Raw genomic sequence first — 20,384 nt, 5'->3', positions numbered from 1 at the left:
TCGGTGGCTTAATTTCAGCACCATATCTGTTAGTTTAGCAGGGTACTCGATATTCGTAGCACATATTTGTTGTAAAAGTTTGCACTTCTTTCCTAAGTAGCGCCATAAGATTCAGGTGCAAACTTAACTCAATCGAGTGTAGTGGCTACCCCCCCTTCTAGCGGTTGAATTTTTATAGCCTATAACTTGGCCGGGCATTTTCTCGACAGATTAGTAAAGTTTGTATCAAAATCCGTTCAGCCGTTTTCACGTGATGCGAGGTCAAATAAACAGACAAACAGAGAAACAGACAAACAGACAAAAATTCTAAAAACTGTTGGAACGTGTTCTGTTAACGATTCTTAGTATCCCCAGCCTACTTTTTTTCGAATATCTTCCATGTACAGACTTTCGACCCCCTTCAGCTTTATTATATGTATAGATATGTAGGTCTCAATAGAAATAAAAGGCTCCCAGAAAAGTGGGTTAGGTTAGGTTAAAACTGTGATCCCACACAAACGAATAAGAATTTAGAAAAAGTGGGTTAGTCAGGTTAGAATTGCGATATCCTATAAAAAATAATGTTTTTGATTTTATAAACTATCACGTTATAATAAAATATAATACTTATACAATATGTCTTTATACCCGTTAAAAATCTATACAAAAATAGGTATTATATCAATTACGATTTATATTAAATCATAAGATAACAAAATCAACGTATAATAATAATTACATTATAACAAGTAATAATATATGAAATGACATTATGGCAAGTGTCTGATAGTTTTATATAATTATATTAAACATTACACACCCATTTAAACCACTTCGGTAACACTTACACCATTGTCCTTTTTTGTAGCACTACCGTTATAGAACTTGTAAACTCTGTGTCTTCCTAGTAGCACTTTATATCGTAAAATCTCCCACTTTATCTTCACAGATTATCAGATGCTGAGGAACCAACACAGCACAGCCACTAATGAGAACTAAATGCCGATAATTGATCTTAAGGCCGTCTCATACGGAGATCTTACTCATCGATACATGTACAATGTACATTGTGTGTAGTACATTGTACATCAATACATGACTACACACATATGACCAAACAGAAATAAGGATAGTGCTAACTGCATACATCAGTTTTCTTGCCAAAACGCGGGTTATTTCGTAGTCAACATCTAGCGTCAAGTAGTGAATTTATCAGTACCGCTACTGGACACCAGATGGCACGTGTATCGCGACTGACGAAGTTTTACTAAAACAATTTACAACTATACGTGCCGCAAAACTAACTGGCCACTGAGATCATAATGCTATCTCCTTTACCCTTGTTAAGACCAACCAAGAGTGAAAGAGATGGCATTATGACCTGACCGGCCAGATAGTTTTGCGGATAGTATAATATTACAAGCAAAATGAGTTGAAAATAGAGTTACGGTTTAGCTGAAAATTGTTTGTTAGACTTTTTGTTCGTCGCGACATCTATTGTCAAGTAGCAGTACTGATAGATTCACTACGTTGTCGACTACGAAAATAACACGCATTTTGGTATGAAAACTGATGTATAGAGTTAGCACTCTATCCTTACTTATTTCTCTACTAGCTGTGCCCGCGGCTCCGCCCGCGTGGTATTCGGTCTGTGTCAGTAACCGGCTCATTCACCGCTAATTTCTCTGCCTCTCCCCTGGAGGTGGAACTTGAAGTAAAGTTGACAGATGGATACGCTAGAGGACTGTAGTCTAGATAAAATATTTTACAATTAGGTACCACTTAATAAAACTACACTCCAAAATCAATTGTTATTTTTTTCAAATTCGTCCTTATTCAAATTTTTGACGTGATTTAAACGACATAGAGTAGTAGATGTATATCGGACAATACAGTTCCACTTTTGTATTTTTTTTACGTCCTTGACTGTACCTATCCAAATCATGTCCATGGAAAATATCATCCAAATGGTGCTCCAGACCAATCAGTCTAAGCATGAAAAGGTAAGAAATATACCCATAGAAATCCATACTTCCGAACACTATCGAATTTAGGTGTAATACGTATAAGTTAGAAGTAGGATTAGAGGAAAGGAGAATACTCGTAGATATCAAAAACTTGAGGCCGAGTATTTACATTTTGTTTACAGTTATGTTTATGTATGCACAACTAAATGTATACATATAATTATATCTACAGTTACATACTAATAATTAGGTAATACTAATAATAGGTATGTAATAGTAGGTTCCGTTGCATAACTTCGGTGGCGACAAATTCCGAAGAAGCATGATTGGAACTCCAACTTTCAGGGTTAATGTGTGTGCTGGGAGTCCTGAAGCACTCAATGAGCTAAGGAACTAAGAAACTCTACCACCCGGTAGAGTTCCTTAGTTATGTTGTGACATTGCCTTCATCCAAGACAGTGTTAATGGAATTATATACTGCATGTTCACCTTCGATTTCCGCCTGCTCATTTTTCTGCGTGAGCATGGACCGTTCCTCTATGGGCGTGAGGATGGATCTCTCACAAACCCAAGAATGGCTCAGGTCTCCGTACACGCTACGAATGAAGTTTTCAATGGATGGAACGATCCTGCATAACGTCTCTGGTAGTTGGCGCTACGCCTAAGATCACGATCGTCGCTATAGTTTCGTAACGTTAGCGTTAGCGTTAGCGTTGTGAGACTTTCGTGAAAGGTTCGCTTTTTTTCGGGAAGGCATTTTCAGTTTTTAGTTCTTATGGCATTTTAACGCGTATCAGATGCGAGTCCCAAATCGTTTGACATTTACACCGCAAACAGAGATTTTTTTTTCATAGTACCCACCTTCGCAGCCATTATTAAGTGCTAAAAGAGGCGATACGTATGAATATGGATACGATAAAATGACGATTAGGTATAATTCATGACGGAGAAAATATTTTTTTAAATAATTATGCAGTTATACGCGTGCATTGATATGTGTGTTGATTTTGCCACTACTTAACTATGTAAGTAAACTCATTTTTAACCGACTTCAAGATTTCAAAAGGAGGAGAATCGAGGGAACTCTTCAAATATGAAAGTCATACATATAATGATTTTTGTATTTTCTTTAACAAATCTAGCATTTACATTTAAAAAAGTGACATTTGATGAAGTGGAACTGCTGATGATGATCAGAATGGAACTCTTCAACGATACACAGTACACGTTTGGCGATTTGTCCTCTTCGCTGTGTTTGTTAAGTAAATTGGATTTTCAAGACAAATTTTTGTCAGGTTCGAGTTCTGACGATGGGGTCCATGAGGAATCGAGGGAACTCTTCAAATGTGAAAGGCATACATATAGTGATTTTTGTATTTTTATCAACAAATCAAGTATTTACATTTGTAGAAGTGACATTTGATGAAGTGGAACTGTTCATGATGAACAGAATGGAATTCTTCAACGATGCATAGTTCACGTTTGGCAATTTGTTCTCTGTGCATGTTTGTCAAGTAGTTAGGTTTTCAAGACACATTTTTATATTTCTATCCTATTTAGTTTTTTTAATAATTATCTGGTGCTTTATTTCATGCATGGTGTGAAATAATTTATCTTAAACTCGACATCGACTACAGTCAAATACCCTATTGCGGGTATCTTACCAGTCAACCATAGGGCAAATCTGAAATGTGTCTAGGTGGGTGCAGTGACAAAAAAATACATGTTACCTCCTTTTCTACATAATTAGGCGTAGGACGCTGTTTTTTTAATTTAATTGTATGAAATCAAAAATCAACAATAATCGTTCTTTCACCGGTCTACCTCATTGAAGTCGGTTTTTTTTTTCTTAAAAATTATTAGTTTACTTGATTACTAAATTTTTACTCAGTTTCCCAAAAGATGGCACTCTGCAATGTATGGCAATTAATTTACTGTCGTTTAATTTCGTTGTATTATTACATCAACACAATTGAAATTGAATTGATATCCGTACCCCCCCTCTTCTAACTTTAGAGTTATTTTGGCAAAATCCTTCCTCGGTCGCTTAATTTCAGCACCATATCTGTTAGTTTAGCAGGGTACTCGATACTCGTAGCACAAAAGTTTGCACCTCCTTCCTAAGTAGCGCCATAAGATTCAGGTGCAAACTTAACTCAATCGAGTGTAGTGGCTACCCCCTATTCTAGGGGTTGAATTTTTATAGCCTATAACTTGGCCGGGCATTTTCTCGACAGATTAGTAAAGTTTGCATCAAAATCCGTTCAGCCGTTTTCTCGTGATGCGAGGTCAAATAAACAGACAAACAGAAAAACAGACAAACAGACAAAAATTCTAAAAACTGTTGGAACGTGTTCTGTTAACGATTCTTAGTATCCCCAGCCTACTTTTTTTCGAATATCTTCCATGTACAGACTTTCGACCCCCTTCAGCTTTATTATATGTATAGATGGACCAAATTGTGAACCTGACAATAGACAAAAATGTATTCTGCAAGTAGGTCTCAAGGGCTCTTTTACAAGTTAACGCATTCACTGCCAACGTAGCGCTACGCTCGTAGCCTATCTGACCGTTTTCCTGCTTTGTAGAGGAAAGCGACTACGAACAGACATATATATATATCAATGGTTGACTGGTAGAGAATGCCTTTTGGCATTAAGTCCGCCATTTGTACATTTTTCTTTGTTTGTGAAATAAAGTTTAAATAAATAAAGAAACATACAACCCGCCTAGCGGGTTCCCGCGCGGAATGCCGCGTTTCTGATTTAATATATTTTTTCTTCAATCAGTAAGATCACAAATATTGCCTACGACTAATGACTACCACCTTCGGAATGCTCGTCTGCAGATCTTTATTCATCTGGCAGCTGGCCAAAAAAAGACTGAAAGGTTTCTAACCTTCACAATACCTAATATACCTACTAATGAAAATTCGTGTCAGTGTTAGTCACCTTATAGATAAATTCAGTGTCACATCAATTAATAAACAATATTTAAATTCTTTCCGTTGTTTTCCTGCAGCATTAATAACTTTTCCACACTGCAAGTGTTTCCTTCCCGCGACCTTTGTAAATGGTGTTGAAATGCATACAGCCTTCAAAACTGGTTTAAATGTACATAATGCAATATCAAGGGACTTATCCTCTTAGGCACTCTCTTCTCTTCAACATATATCAAAACAAAGTAGGCATTAATAGTAGCAGATTAAACAAACGCACCAAAAAGTGTCTGCTACCCCGGCATACTTTTCTGTCTATCTCTACAGTTCGCATATTAAATGACTTGATGCATGACTTTTAATGTTGAATAAATGAAATGAAATGAAATGAAATGAAATAAATATGTTTCAACGGGTCACTCACAAAAAACGGCTCCTTGGTGTGTTTCCACCTTTAGAGGAAAAAGCAAAGTGGAAACATTATTGCAACCTTAGATACTTAGCGGACTACTTTATCATGATAATTGCGGAAGAAAGGAAACTGCAACACAAACGGGATAAATGGCGACGTTGCCAACATTACATAACATTACGCACATTTTAACAATTTCTGAAGCAGCCTTCACACACACATACACGGACCCGGGTACGTCCTTAAACTACGTCCAAAAGAGAGGTATGGGCATTGTGAATGTCATCTCGCTTTGTGTGGTAGGGCACAGCCAGTGGATCTTATTCCAGTTCTAGAGCAGAGCCCAACTGGGGAAGTACCTCCACCTTACAGAAAACAGCAGCCAAATAACACTAGACCCTACTCAAAATGTTGTGTTCCTGCCGGTGAGTAAGGTTGCCAGAGCTCAACGAGGGAGGGGCGGGTTTAGGGTCGGCAACGTGCATGTAACTCCTCTGGAGTTGCAGGCGGACATAGGCCACGGAGACTGCTTACCATCAGGCGGGCCGTATGCTTGTTTGCCACCGACGTAGTATAAAAAAAAGCGTATGGGTATACATTTCAACACCAGCATTCCTATAGCTAATTAGCTATCCACGGGACAAATTAGGAGCTATTTCCCAGTTACGTCCAGTTTTTTACGGGACACGGTTTTTTGCAGGTTCCCGTTTTCGTACATTGTAACACACGAGCATTCTGTTTACAGGATACTGCAAGCATAAGCACTACCAGAAAACTGGATCCTGCAAAAAACCGTACCCGCAAAAAATTTGACGTAAGTAGGGCATGCAATATCGGATGGTTTCCAATTCCGGAATTGGCTTTCGGTATTGGGTTCTAATTTCGGAATTCCTGAACTCGGGACCTACCGTGAAAACCGAAATTCTCAAATTGCTCACTAAGACGTAATTAGAGTGACAGAGAAAAATGCCCGCAATTGGCGAACTTCGATTTTCGCGGTTATAGCACTTCGAAATACGTACGTAAGTGTGACAGGGAGGCAACACGTGGCAACACGTCGAAAGTGGTTCACGGTAGGCCCTCTGGGGGCTTACCGCGAAAACCGAAATTCGCAAATTGCGGGGATTTCTCTTTTACTCTTACAAAGACGTAATTAGACTGACAGAGAAAAATGCCCGCAATTGACGAACTTCGATTTTCCCGGTAGGAGCCCTGGTTTCGGAATTAGGGTCCATTCTATTATACAAGCTTTTATTTAGTTTCACCTGTCCCGTTGTCTGTGTGTCGGTCTGTAATCAAATCTTGCAAATTAAATTTGACCCACTTCCCGGTTTCCGATATGGCTCCTCTACATGATGGCCCAGCGTAGGCCAGTCCTAGGGACGCATTTATGCGTTAGAGGGAGCAAGTGATATTGCTATCTCATTTCACCGCATAGCTGCGTCCCTTGGACTGGCCTACGCTGGGCCATCGCGTAGAGGAGCCCATAAAGCTGAAAATTTGCATACTTACATATGTAAGTCGGGTGATAATGCAATATTATGGTACCATCGAGATGATCTAATGATGGAGACAGGAGGTGGCCATAGGAACTCTGTGATAAAACAACGTAACCTAATTATGTTTGGGGTTTTTAGAATTGTCTCGATGAGTATTAGTTGCTTGTGGAAAGAAAAGTACAGTCAGCGATAAAAGCTTGTACTTACAAAAACTTATTTATTAATTTTTTTACTAAAAAACATCAAACAAATGTAAAATTCTGAGACTTTATGTTCATTATAGGAAGTATTATTTTAGAGGAACTTAATTTGAAGTACATTTCATGCAGAAATTTCATCAAATTGAGTTGTAGATATGAGTGAGTCTTTTGATCTCTTATTTAAGTAACTTATTACTAAGGTCACTGTTATTCACTTATATGGCACGGCGTATTTGTGTGGGGAAACTGCGGTTGCTAGAGAGGCCTTTGGAGAGGCAAATGGACTAAATTAAATTAAAATGAATTTATCAGTGCTTTGGTTTGATTTAATGTAATGAATAAAGTTAATTTAAGTTTATCCGTATTTTTAATTTAATTTAATTAATATTTTAATTTTATTTTATGTAATTTATATGGAAATATTTTGATTGTTTGTTGTTTTGTATAGGTATATGGATCTTGTCCGAAATAAATGCTTTTTTTGGTACGGCCAGATAAGAAAAAGAAGCGTCAAGAAAACTCCCAGATTTCCAATAAAGTATACACTAATAACTATGACGGCTCATAGATGTCATGCAAGACAGTAGGTACTTTGCATTCATCGACGTTATTACGGGGCCCACTGATTAACAGTCTGTCGGACGATATCTGACTGTCAGTTAGAACAAAAAATTGACAGTTCCGAACAACTGACAGGCCGATACCGTCCGGGAAACAGTACCCCTAGTGTAAATTTAGTCGATAGCGAAACGTGACGTACGCGTTTGCGTTAAGTCTCATTTTGTATGGGTTTTTGAACAGCGCGCCAAGCGGGACGTTTTGGAAAGTCAAAAATCTCATACAAAATGACACTTAACGCAAACGCGTACGTCACGTTTCGCTGTCGAAAATATTTACACTAGGGGTACTGTTAATCAGTGGGCTCCTTTACGCTTTCAAAAAAAATTTTTTTTTTCACATTTTTACTTTCCGTGTACCTTGGTCGATGTACGATTGTCATGGGTAGGCCCCCAGATGCGCATGCATTTCAGCCCTGAGAGCCTATCGCGAAACACGAATATCTAATTTTTTTTATCTGCCTCTCTATCGCTCTTGTAAGAGTGATAGAGAAGCAGGTAGTGAAATTTCGATTTTTGTGTCTTGCAGTAAGCCCTCTGCATTTTACAATCGGCGTGTTATGTCTACGCTTCGAATTCCTGGAGCCGTGCAGCGAATGCCCAATGTGCATTAAAATGTACACTCCATTTCAATCTACTTAAAACCTTTCAAAAACTAAATAAAGTAACATTTCTTTTGTTTGATTGCTTCCTCCATCAAACAAAATGTATCGCAATTAGGGTGACCAGATGTCCCGTATTTTACGGGTTGTCCCGTGTTTAAGGCACAAAATTTTCATTATCCCGTAATTTGGCGAAACCAATTCGGAACAGTACATTGTGCATTTTAAGCATGATAGGCAATAAGTTTGATTGTCCTCTTATGTGCAAAATGAGCCAGAGGACCAAATCACTTTTATTCATTTATTATTAGTGTCAGTAAACTAACATGTAAGTACCTAGATTAAGTTCAAAACTTACAATTATGTGGACCATTATGTTGTCTATAATATATATCTAAACACTATCTGCGAATCTAAACACTATCTGCGAAAGTGATGTGTGTACGGTTGAATCCCTTAAGCCCCGTGGGAACTATTCGTCATTCAAACTTGGAGTGCCCACAAAGTTCTCTGAGCTAGTGCTGTCAGCTAATAACTGGGCCGAAGGAATATGTGTTAAATGTTGGCGGCAGAACTTTCGTTCGGGCCGGGGGAAAAGCCACGTCAGTGGCCCGCCCCCGGCATAAAAAAGTTCTGTTTTATTACCAAAATGTTCGGGGATTGCGATCTAAGACTGACGTGTTCATTAAAAATGTTACCATTTGTAAGTTTGACATCATTGGCCTTACTGAAACCTTCCTGACAAGCTCCGTACGCGATGGTGAACTTTTCCCCAGTGGGTGGCGTGTGGCGCGACGAGACCGCGCGGGCGATGCCGGCTGGGGCGGGGTGCTGCTCGCCACACGCGAACGCTACTCAATGCGTGTCCTTCATGACATCGATGGGCTTACCGCAAATATGGAGTTATTATTTGCAATAATTACTTATAAGGATTTGAAATTTTTGTGTTGTGTCGTTTACCTACCTCCAAGCTATAATGCTGAGCAGTATACGAAGGTCTTGACATGTGTTGAAAATGCTGTATGTACTTATCCTGACTTATGTTTCCTCTTGTTTGGCGATTTTAATCTTAATTCATGTTCGTCTAATGTAAAAAATGACTTTGATATTTTTTGTGACTTCTGTAAATTGACTCAGTATAATAATGTTTTTAACGACCACGGGGGCATGTTAGATCTCGTGCTGAGTGATTTAGATGGGAAACGGCTGTCGGTATATGCCGGTTCTGATGAAATGCTAGTCCCGATGGACGCGTACCACCCTCCCCTTGCGATTTTGGTGACATTTCCATGCCGCATGCCTCCGCCGTCCGTGCCGCCGCGCCCGCGCGCCGCTTCCTGCCCTGACTGGAACTGGCGAAAGGCCGACTACGAAATGCTTTATTCGGCCCTAGCCGCTATTGATTGGGCCGATCTCCTGGCCGCTACTGATGTCGACTGTGCTACTGAAATCCTGTATGCTAAACTTTACTCGTGCATTAATCAATTTGTTCCTCTAAAAAACCGTTGTAACAACCATTCTAAATACGTATACCCAAAATGGTTCACAGGGGAGATCATACGTAATATTAAATTAAAATACTTTCACTTGAAACGCTTCAGGCGGGAGGGCAAAGACTTTAACAGGCATATGTTCAAATACTATAGATCACAAGTGAAATATTTAATAGATGAAACATATAAATTTTACATTCAAAATGTACAATGTGGTATTGTTAACTGTCCGGCAAAATTCTGGGATTATGTCAAAGACAAAAAAAGGGAACGCCAGCACAGCAATGAGTCATTCTATATCGATGGAAATGTAGTAAGTGGTCAGGGCGCTGCGGATGCCTTCGCTAATTATTTCAGCTCAGTGTTTCAGCAGGATAGACCAAGCCTGGATGCGGCGACCGCGGCGCGAGTTGCATACATTTCTGGTGACTCGAGGTCAGTTTCTATTCCCTTTGTCTCCGAGTCTGATTTTAGGGCGGCCATTCGCAACCTTAAACCTCGCTCATCTGGCGGGCCAGATGGCATCCCAGTGTTTCTGGCCAAAGATTGTGCTGATACCTTAATTGCACCTTTGTTGCACATATATAACCTCTCACTCAATTACTCCGCCTATCCAAAACGCTGGAAAACTTCTAGGGTGACACCGGTTCCTAAGGATGGTAACAATACAGATATTACTTCTTTTAGGCCTATAGCTGTTCTTCCGGTGTTTGGTAAAATATTCGAAATCATGCTTAACTGCCATATAAGTCTGCAGGTGGCTGATCGCTTGCATCCCAGTCAGCACGGCTTCCGTAAGTCGCGATCTACAGTCACGAATCTCGTTGCCCTTGCTGACTATGTCTGCAAGGAGATGGATGAGGGGCACCAGGTCGATGCTGCGTATTTCGACTTCAGTAAGGCATTCGACCTGCTCGACAACGACATCATGCTGAGCAAACTGGCGCTGGCGGGCTTCACACCAAAGCTATTAGATTTCTTTGCTAGTTACATGTGTGGCAGGCAGCAGTACGTCAGGGTGGGTGGCTTCGAGTCTAGTGACTACTGTACGCTATCTGGTGTGAGTCAGGGCAGTACCCTGGGGCCCACTCTTTTTCTTCTTATGATTAACGACTTGCCTGACACAATCAGTACTGCTAATTGTCTCCTTTTCGCTGATGACCTGAAGCTGTTCCAAGGCATTCGTAGTATTAGCGACAGTGCAGCGTTGCAAGCTGATATTGATACTGCTGCCAGGTGGAATGAAAGAAACCGACTTCCCTTTAATGTTAAAAAGTGTAAGGCGATAACTTTCTCGCGTAAACGTTCTGCTCTCCAAACTGAGTACAGCTTAGCGGGTTCCTCCTTGGAGAAAGTTAATGAAATTCGAGATCTGGGTTTAATATTAGACAGTAAATTTGACTTTCATTCGCATATTGTTAGTATTAGCAAGCAAGCCAGTAAAACCTTAGGATTTGTGATGAGAATATCCAAGCAATTTCACATTGGAGTGGCTAAGGTGCTCTATAACTCATACGTGCGCAGTAAGTTGGAGTATGGTGCGGTTGTCTGGGATCCATATGAGGCCAAGTATTCCCTAATGCTTGAAAAAATACAACGGAAATTTTCACGCTGGTTGTATAAAAAAGCCTATGGATATTACCCGTACCTCTACCCTTCCATTTTTGTCTCGGGGATGGTTGGGCTTGACACGCTCGCATTGAGGCGGAAGTTGTTGCTCCTGGTGCACTATCTCTCAATCATTCACCACCAAGTTGATAGCCCAGAGGTGTTAGAGAAGATAGGGTTGTTGGTTCCTAGGAGGGTACCGCGGGATGTGGACGGGGCGGTTGCTCCGCGCCGCCGGCCGTGTGTGTTGCTGCGGCCGTCCGCTCGAACGTGTTTCGCGAGGCACGCACCTACCACGCGTGCTTTATCATTGCTTCGTTTGATGCTCACTCGGCACGATGACGCTGACATGTTCGCCGATCGATTAGCACACTTGTGCAAAATTGGTAGAATATTTTTAAATTTTCATAAATTTGATTGACTGACATTGTATAAGGTAATTATGTAATCTGTTTTGACATTTAATTTAATTTATTTTATTTATATTGTTTTACCATATTCCTGATTTTGATTTTTATTTATTTTCTTGTTTTCTTAGAGTGTAAGTAAAATGACAATTTTAATTAGTTTTGACATTTTTATGCGCATGATTTTTATATTTTTGTATGTCTTTGATTCAGCTTTATTAATTTATTATTCTTGATAATTTATGTTTTCCTAGCATGTAAGTGAATTGGTCTGACACTGTAAACTTACATTGTATTTAATAAATAAATATAAATAAATATAAATATAAATATATAAATTGATTGATTGATTGATAATATTAAAGTCTTTCATTAAGAAATTTAGCGATTGTATATGTAGGTTATTAATTGATTATGCCAAAGCTCATTAATCAAAAATGAATGTTGATTTCCCGGCCTGTCCCGTATTTTAACCACGAATCCCGTATTTTCAATGCAGTTGTCCCGTAAAACCGGAAATCAGATCTGGTCACTCTAATCGTAATATACTATACAACAAGGTTTAAATTAAAAATTAGAACATTTGCTATGATAGGCCTTATGAGGCTTAAAGAAATTATATCTACTCCAAATTTTGACCACGTCTTCAAATAACTAGTTGTGAAGTATATTATGATACTTACGATTCAGACAATATTTTTTCATATGGGTTGATAGGTATGCACATAATAAAAAATATGAAAAAAAAAATGAAATCAAAGGCTATCTCACAAAAATTATGTTGACAAAGTACCTACTATAGCCGTGTCAAACACTCGCTGCATGCGAATATGTAGTGTGGTCTCTGTCACTCCTACCTGCGGCGGGCGGCGTTCTGTCTCTTTTATAATTGCTCCGCGTGCAGCCAGTGTTTAACAATACACCTCATTTTACACATTGTAACGGTAAACCTACCTATAGTACCTATGACGTGGGTAAAAGTATCTAACGTATATATAGTCTGAGGGCCTACCGCGAAGTACGTTTGACGTGTTGCCTCTCTGTCGCATTTGTAAATTCGTACGTAAGTGTGACAGGGAGGCTACACGTCAAACGTGGTTCGTGGTAGGCCCTCTGGGGTGTCTTCATTTTATTTTATTTTATTTTTGTATTGACATATATTAAGGACGGGCCTTACGGGCAATAAGAATGAGGCAAATACAGCGGTGTCAAGCACACGAATTCGAGCCAATCGTGCAGTCTAACGCCACAACGCGATTGGTTGATGAGTTCGTATCACGTACGCAATTGGTCGCAAGTCGCAGCTAAGTTGCGTTAACTGCACGATTGGCTCGAATTCGTCAGTGACACCATTGAACTAGTACCATTCTTAGTGACCGTAAGGCCCGTCCTTAGATATAGGTACGAGTAGTAATAAGTGTACATAGTTATTTCGAAGTTTTTACAGAACACCGGATCCGATCCCTTCTCCCAGTTTCGACCTCCAGTACCCCCTAGTGTACATTTATTCAATAGCGAGACGTGACGTACGCGTTTGCGTTAAGTCTCATTTTCCAAGACGTCCCGCTTGGCGCGCTGTTTCTAAATCCCCTACAAAATGAGACTTAACGCAAACGCGTACTTCACGTCACGCTATCGAATAAATTTACACTAGGGCGAATTAACTTTGATCGACTTGTAATCGACGACCAGAATGTGTCAATGCCATAATGCCACAAAGAAATTGTCGGAACACATAAATACGGCAAGGTCTTGTGACAGTTTAATTTACTGTCGCGTTTCAATAAACTTGCAGCTGTCAATTTCAATTTTAATCATAAATTCGACAGTCATGAATGTCATAATCATCGTTTTTCTACACCAGCACTCTAATTTGTCAATTAAATGACTGCCAGTGAGATCGACATCAACTTCATAATAAATCAGTGTAGGTAAGGAAATAAATCTCCATGTACCAAAAAGTGTCATCAAAAAACCTTAAATAGGTGGCGCTACAATACTTAGAATACTTGAACGAAAAAATCAAATCATAGACAGTGCACTTCACTCCGTCAATAGCGCCTAGGTTCTTAGCTACTCTAGCGCTACTCTGGAGAGATTTGGAACTATTATTTATAGCTAACAGCTGGACACTTTTGCAACAGTTCTATTCTACCATAAGAGATGTCACTCCTCTTAATTCCACACTCCATAAGTGTAGGGTTCCGTAGTTACCATTCTGTCCGAACAGGTCAAACAAGGGCTATTATTAAGTATCATGTACATTACAAGTGACGACCGGTTTGGCTTAGTGGGTAGTGACCCTGCCTACGAAGCTGATGGTCCCGGGTTCAAATCCTGATAAGGGCATTTATTCGTGTGATGAGCATGGATATTTGTTCCTGAGTCATGGGTGTTTTCTATGTATTTAAGTATTTATTTATATATTATATATATCGTTGTCTAAGTACCCTCAACACAAGCCTTATTGAGCTTACTGTGGGACTTAGTCAATTTGTGTAATAATGTCCTATAATATTTATTATTTACAAGTATAAGGAACTAAAGGAGTAACTTCGTAGCGCTTTTCTACTAAGAAGAGAATATTTTTTGAAATAACTCAAAAACGGCTGGAGCGATCATGTTACTATAAGTAGTTTTCATTGAAAATATTTATTAAGTAATTTTGTAACGATATTTTCCATAATTTTTAGACGCATGGATGGTTCAAAAGTTAGAGGGGGGTACATTTTTTTTTAGTGCAATTATTTCCGAAAATATTAACGTTATCAAAAAACTTTATACAAGTAACAATATTCTTACCCCCGGAGTTACACGCTATGTTTCTCATCACAATTGCGAAGAAAAAACGAAATTTTAAGTGAAATAATTCTTAAATACGGTGACATTTCAAACATTCGTCCGCCATATTGTCATTCTTTGACAGGTTAGGCATCGAAAGCATAGACCTATCCGGCATTCAGCCACGGTTGATTATTCTGTAAAATATTTTAATGTTGACTATATTGCCGATACGTATTACTACCAATGTTTAACTGATTTCTTTGATAAAAGGTATGCGAGTTTTGTGAATGTAATTTATCCCGTAAGAGAGCGCCCTCGACTTCGCTACTTCTTCTTCTTCCTCGCGTTGTCCCGGCATTTTGCCACGGCTCATGGGAGCCTGGGGTCCGCTTGACAACTAATCCCAAGATTTGGCGTAGGCACTCGACTTCGCTACTTATTTGCGCTAATTGCGACATGTTCTTTATATCCATAGGATTGCATTTAATGTAATAATATATTCTTGGAGAAATTCTACTTAATATGGTTTGCATTAACATTTCCTCTGACCAGCACAGATTGAGCGCCTTCGCTACAGCAACTACTGAGTGCGCAAACTCTAATAACGTTTCGGACTCATATTGATAACGCAAGCACATTTCATTTTTTAATGTTTCAATATGTATCGGAGATAAAACCTCGTTTAAAATCAGTGTTTTAATATCTTGCCAAGTATGTAACGCGGCTGCCCGACGAAACCACCAATCCGCTAGAAACCCAGTTGTCCTGGTCATTATCCAGGTCACATACACTGACTGGGGAACTAGTTCGAGTTGAGTAATCTTATCGACGCTGATAATAAATTTAATAAGCTGTTTGGCCACCTTGCCATCACAAATTGTTAGCTCCGCGAGCATATTTTGCAAAACTTTCAACTTATTTTTTCTACTCGATTTTGTTCACCTATCGCACTCGCGGGTGACTCGAACTTCTGACCGTTTAGGCTCGTCGAAGGAGTATGCGACCTTTTCTCTGTTTCAATCGTATTAATTCGCTTGTTCAACTCAGATATTTGATAATTTTGTGACTCGATCTTTTCCTGTAACTGTCTAATAGCCGGATTCAAATTTTTTAAATTTAGCGATTTAAAACATTTAAACATGTCCGACGCACGGGTAACGGGTTTTTCAACTTTTTCTTCTGTGTACATTTTGTACTATTAATTAATGAGAAACAAGAAAATATTGAACCTAATTTGGGGGTTTCGCACCTCCACCAATTGTGACAATGTGTAGGGGGGTGAGAGAAAGGTATGGGATAGGACTCACTTCTCGTCCTCCAAGTTCACGTCGTTGTCCAAGTTACAGTGCACTGTACCCCTAGTGTAAATAAATTCGATTTTGAAACGTGACGTACGCGTTTGCGTTTAGTCTCATTTTGTATTGGATTTAGAAAGAGCGCGCCATGTGGGACGTTTTCACTGAAAAAATAGAAAGCCGAACTGGTTTTGTAACTTTACTAAATAACTAAACTACGGTTATAAGAAAATAAACTTTGCATAAATTTACAAACTTATTTTGTAGTGTATACCCAGTACCTGAACACTGATAGCCAAACACGGTTTTGTAACATATAACACATAGTTCGCAAGTCCCAATTTTTGTGTAAACAGTAACCAAAATTTTGTTACAGTTATGCAAACATTTCTTTCAGTGTTGGAAACTCAAAATCCTATACAAAATGAGACTTAACGCAAACGCGTTCGTCACGTTATGATGTCGATAAAATTTACACTAGGGGTACTGGTCACTCGCGTTTCAGGGGGTTTCAGTTTCTGAAGGCACACGCGATACGGAGGGTGTACAGTCAGCATCAAAAGTAACGGATGAAACAACGCGCCAAAAGTATCTGATATTCCGGATAACTTTTCCAAATATATATAAATTTCTAAAATTCACGCTCGAAAGTATATCTTTTACAGTCTTTGTTGCTCTATATTAAATACATCACTTTTTGTTAAGCTGTTACAGAATGGTAGATACTTATGAAACCTTATTTGATCCGCTACTTTTGATGCTGACTGTACAATTTCACCCTTTTAGGGCTCCTCTACACGATGGCCCAGCGTAGGCCAGTCCAAGGGACGCAGCTACGCGGTGAAATGAGATAGCAATATCACTTGCTCCCTCTAACGCATAAATGCGTCCCTAGGACTGGCCTACGCTGGGCCATCATGTAGAGGAGCCATTAGAGTTCCGTTTTTAGGAGTCGGAGAGCACACGCGCGATGTGTGTCAAGCTCGGAGGCAGATCGCATTCTACCCGGCGTTCCGCAACGATCACCGCGAGTCATGATTTGGGGAAGGGAAGGGTAGGTGGAAACTGCACATTGTCACACGGTTATTAAATTAATCAAATTAAATATTTTTTAACATTAACAATAAAAAATTATTATAAACGTCAGTATTTTAAAAGTAAAACTCATTTATACCTATCTGTTTCGTATGAATTAGTGACACAATTAAAAAAAACTATAGCTCCGTCGGGAGTTATAATAATACATTAAGTAAGTATTCCTTCATTAGAATCAAGTATTTCTAGCAAATATTATTAAGCACTTATTTCGCAAATATGCTGTCCTCAGCGAGGGCTACATATTTGCGCCGTTTGGAGTCGAAACTCTGGGACCGTGGGGGCCCAGTTCGAAATCCCTATTCAAAGACATTACCCAGCGCCTTGTAGATGCCTCTGATGACCAGAGGGCTGGCATGGCACCTACTTCGGCCAGTAAGTATTCCTTCATTAGAATCAAGTATTTCTGGTAATATTAAGCACTTATTTCGCAAATATGCTGTCCTCAGCGAGGGCTACATATTTGCGCCGTTTGGAGTCGAAACTCTGGGACCGTGGGGGCCCAGTTCGAAATCCCTATTCAAAGACATTACCCAGCGCCTTGTAGATGCCTCTGGTGACCAGAGGGCTGGCATGGCACCTACTTCGGCCAGAGACTTAAGTCTGGCCATCCAAAGAGGTAACGCTGCCAGTCTTCTGGGCACCATGACACATGATAGCGACCTGGGGAACATTTTATATTTATACATAATTTTTTTATACTACGTCGGTGGCAAACAAGCATACGGCCCGCCTGATGGTAAGCAGTCTCCGTAGCCTATGTGCGCCTGCGACTCCAGAGGAGTTACATGCGCGTTGCCGACCCTAGCATGGCCCCCATCGTTGAGCTCTGGCAACTTTACTCACCGGCAGGAACACAGCACTATGAGTAGGGTCTAATGTTATTTGGCTGCGGTTTTAAGTATATTTTAAATTTTAGAATACATGTAGGTTTTTTTTTATATCCCACTGAATTATAGTATAGGTATTAAGCACTTCATTAAAACATAATCTAAGTTTCAGTGTTGATATATTATCTTGAAGTAGATAATGAGTTGTTGGAAATGTTGAAGAGGACACTTCAATACGAACGTGATGACAAAAAGTGAATAATTATAATTACAGATGAAAAATCACTGATGGTAAAAGTAGCAGTTATTTTATGGAGGTAATTAAGAGATGGTATCTAAGGTGTATTTCAATTTGCTCGCATTAATTACTTTTTTTTTCTAAAATATCTTCCTAGCAGGTCACAGGGGTAACAATATTGAAAAGATAGAAACAACAGTATCCTGAAAAGGATGGAAACCACAGCTTAGCAACTAGTTTGAGACTGACATTCACTAGCGACTGGCTAGACTATATAATTCACAATGCATCTCCCTCTGTCATTTTTGCAAGCGAGATGCACTGCGTCTGCGTTGACGCTATCGTTTATTCATCACACATGCTCGAAAAAGATCTTATTTCATGCAGCTATACTGAAGGACAAAGGCCCCGTTGTTCCCGTGGGAGTTATGGATTGAGAAAAAAGCTATAACTCCCTCGGGAGTTATAGCTTTTAATTATAATTTAATTCATTACTTTCTGTACCTACATAATTAACGTGCATTGTATTGGTTTAATATAACCTTAACTTGCTGCTGGAAGAGCGGGGTCTCCTGTCACAAGTATTGATATACTTACTAGGAGGTCCCAACCCTTTCTCAATTTGTAACACAATGATTGTGACCAATAAACGATTTTTCATTTTTAATGTTTTCATTTTCACTTGCGAAGAAAAAACTAAATTTTAAGCGAATTAATTCTTAAATACGGTGGCATATCAAACATTCGTCCGCCATTTTGTAATTTCTTGACAGGTTAGACATCTTAGGCACAGACCTATTCGGCATTCAGCCACGATTGAAATTTATGTAAATTAAACGGCTGTTAAATTAACCAAATTAAATAATTTTAAACATAAACAAAAATATTAAATTATAAACATCAGTATTTTAAGAGTAAAACTCATTTATTCTAGGGAGTTGTAGCTTTTATTTTCTCAATCCATCACTCCCGCGGGAACAAAATAGGCCTTTGTCCTTCAGTACACCTGTATGTAATAAGATCTTTTTTGAGCAAGTGTGATGAAAATATTATTAGTCCACTAACAGGGCTATAACCGCGAAAATCGAAGTCCGTCAATTGTTTTTCTCTGTCACTCTAATTACGTCTTAGTGAGAGTAAAAGAGAAAGATCCCCGCAATTTACGAATTTCGGTTTTCGCGGCCCAGGGGCCAATTTCTCGAACGGTATTAGACGTTTAGCGGTGGAACGTCACAATAGGGTTGTTTCCATCTACAAATCTGGGCAGAATTGTATCCCAATAAATTCTTTTGGATTATAAGAACATGTTAAACTACTTTTAGGGGACCTGTAATCACCATATTTTTGTAAATATTGAATTTAAAATATCTTTTGGCACACGTCACTTGACCAAACTCGAAACGTCATTGAAGATTCTGATGACGTCACAACTCTCGGATTGACACTGTTGACAGTTAGGCGATAAACAACAAATGACAAATTTAATGTCAGTTGACAGTTCGTATCTTCTACGTGTGTATGTAGTTATGTGTCAAACCGTAAACTGTGTCACACAATTTTCAAAGAGCGTCTGGGCGCGAAAGCATCTGTCAAAATATATTTTGTTAATTTAACATATTTAAAGCCGTTTTTAGTATAAAAGTTGAATTTTAGGGCAACTTTTAGTTAATATAGAACGTAGTACAAGCGTTTCAAAAAATTGGAAACAACCCTATTAGTCAACATGTTGACGATCAATGGTTCGTATTACATTCCCTCGTAGTGTTTTCAACAAAAGGACCAAGTTGAAGGGATCGCGTTGTATATTGAACACCTGGCTATGCCCTTCTATTCGCTCGCATGTTAGAAAGAGATAGATGTTTTGTGTCCATAACCGTCGTTATACCAGTGGGGCGGCACTCGCGGCAACCGCGAAAATCAAAGTTCGCAAATTGCGAGATTTTTTTCTGTCACTCTAAGTACGCCTTCATTGGAGTAAAAGAGAAAAGATCCCCGCAATTTGCGAATTTCTGTTTTCGCGGTTATAGCCCAGAGGGCCTACCGCGAACACAGAAGTTCGCAAATTGCGAGCATCTTTCTCTATCACTTTAATTACGCCTTCATTGGAGTAAAAGAGAAAAGATCGCCGCAATTTGAGAATTTCGGTTTTCGCGGTAGGCCCTCTGGCGCGGGTAGTGAATGCACCCGTTCGTTGTAAACATTCCATTATGTCTAGACGAAAAGATTTGCTTCGTCTTTTTTGGGACTGCAGAGTTAAGGAATGGAATGTGCTCCCGCCATCAGGGGGCCTACCGCGAAAACCGAAATTCGCAAATTTCGGGGATCTTTCTCTTTTACTCTCACTAAGACGTAATTAGAGTGAAAGAGAAAAATGCCCGCAATTGACGAACTTCGATTTTCGCGGTAGGCCCCCGGTATTC

The 20,384-nt window shown here is 39.4% G+C and overlaps 1 protein-coding gene across 3 annotated transcripts in view; it reads right to left on the bottom strand.

Moving 5' to 3' along the window:
• LOC133529606 (facilitated trehalose transporter Tret1-like) overlaps window positions 1-20,384 on the bottom strand; it is a 54,547-nt gene that overhangs the window by 29,639 nt on the left and 4,524 nt on the right. The window contains exon 1 of one of the 3 annotated variants that reach the window (XM_061867354.1): window positions 828-972. The exons of the other annotated variants lie outside the window; for them this stretch is intronic. The gene's annotated coding sequence lies outside the window, so the exon portion shown is untranslated. Of the gene's footprint in view, window positions 1-827; window positions 973-20,384 lie in introns of those variants that run through there. 3 annotated transcript variants of the gene reach the window in all.

This window comes from Cydia pomonella, chromosome 21, assembly GCF_033807575.1.
Source record: "Cydia pomonella isolate Wapato2018A chromosome 21, ilCydPomo1, whole genome shotgun sequence".
Classification (NCBI taxonomy): domain Eukaryota; kingdom Metazoa; phylum Arthropoda; class Insecta; order Lepidoptera; family Tortricidae; genus Cydia; species Cydia pomonella.
This window is presented reverse-complemented; position numbering and strand designations above follow the sequence as displayed.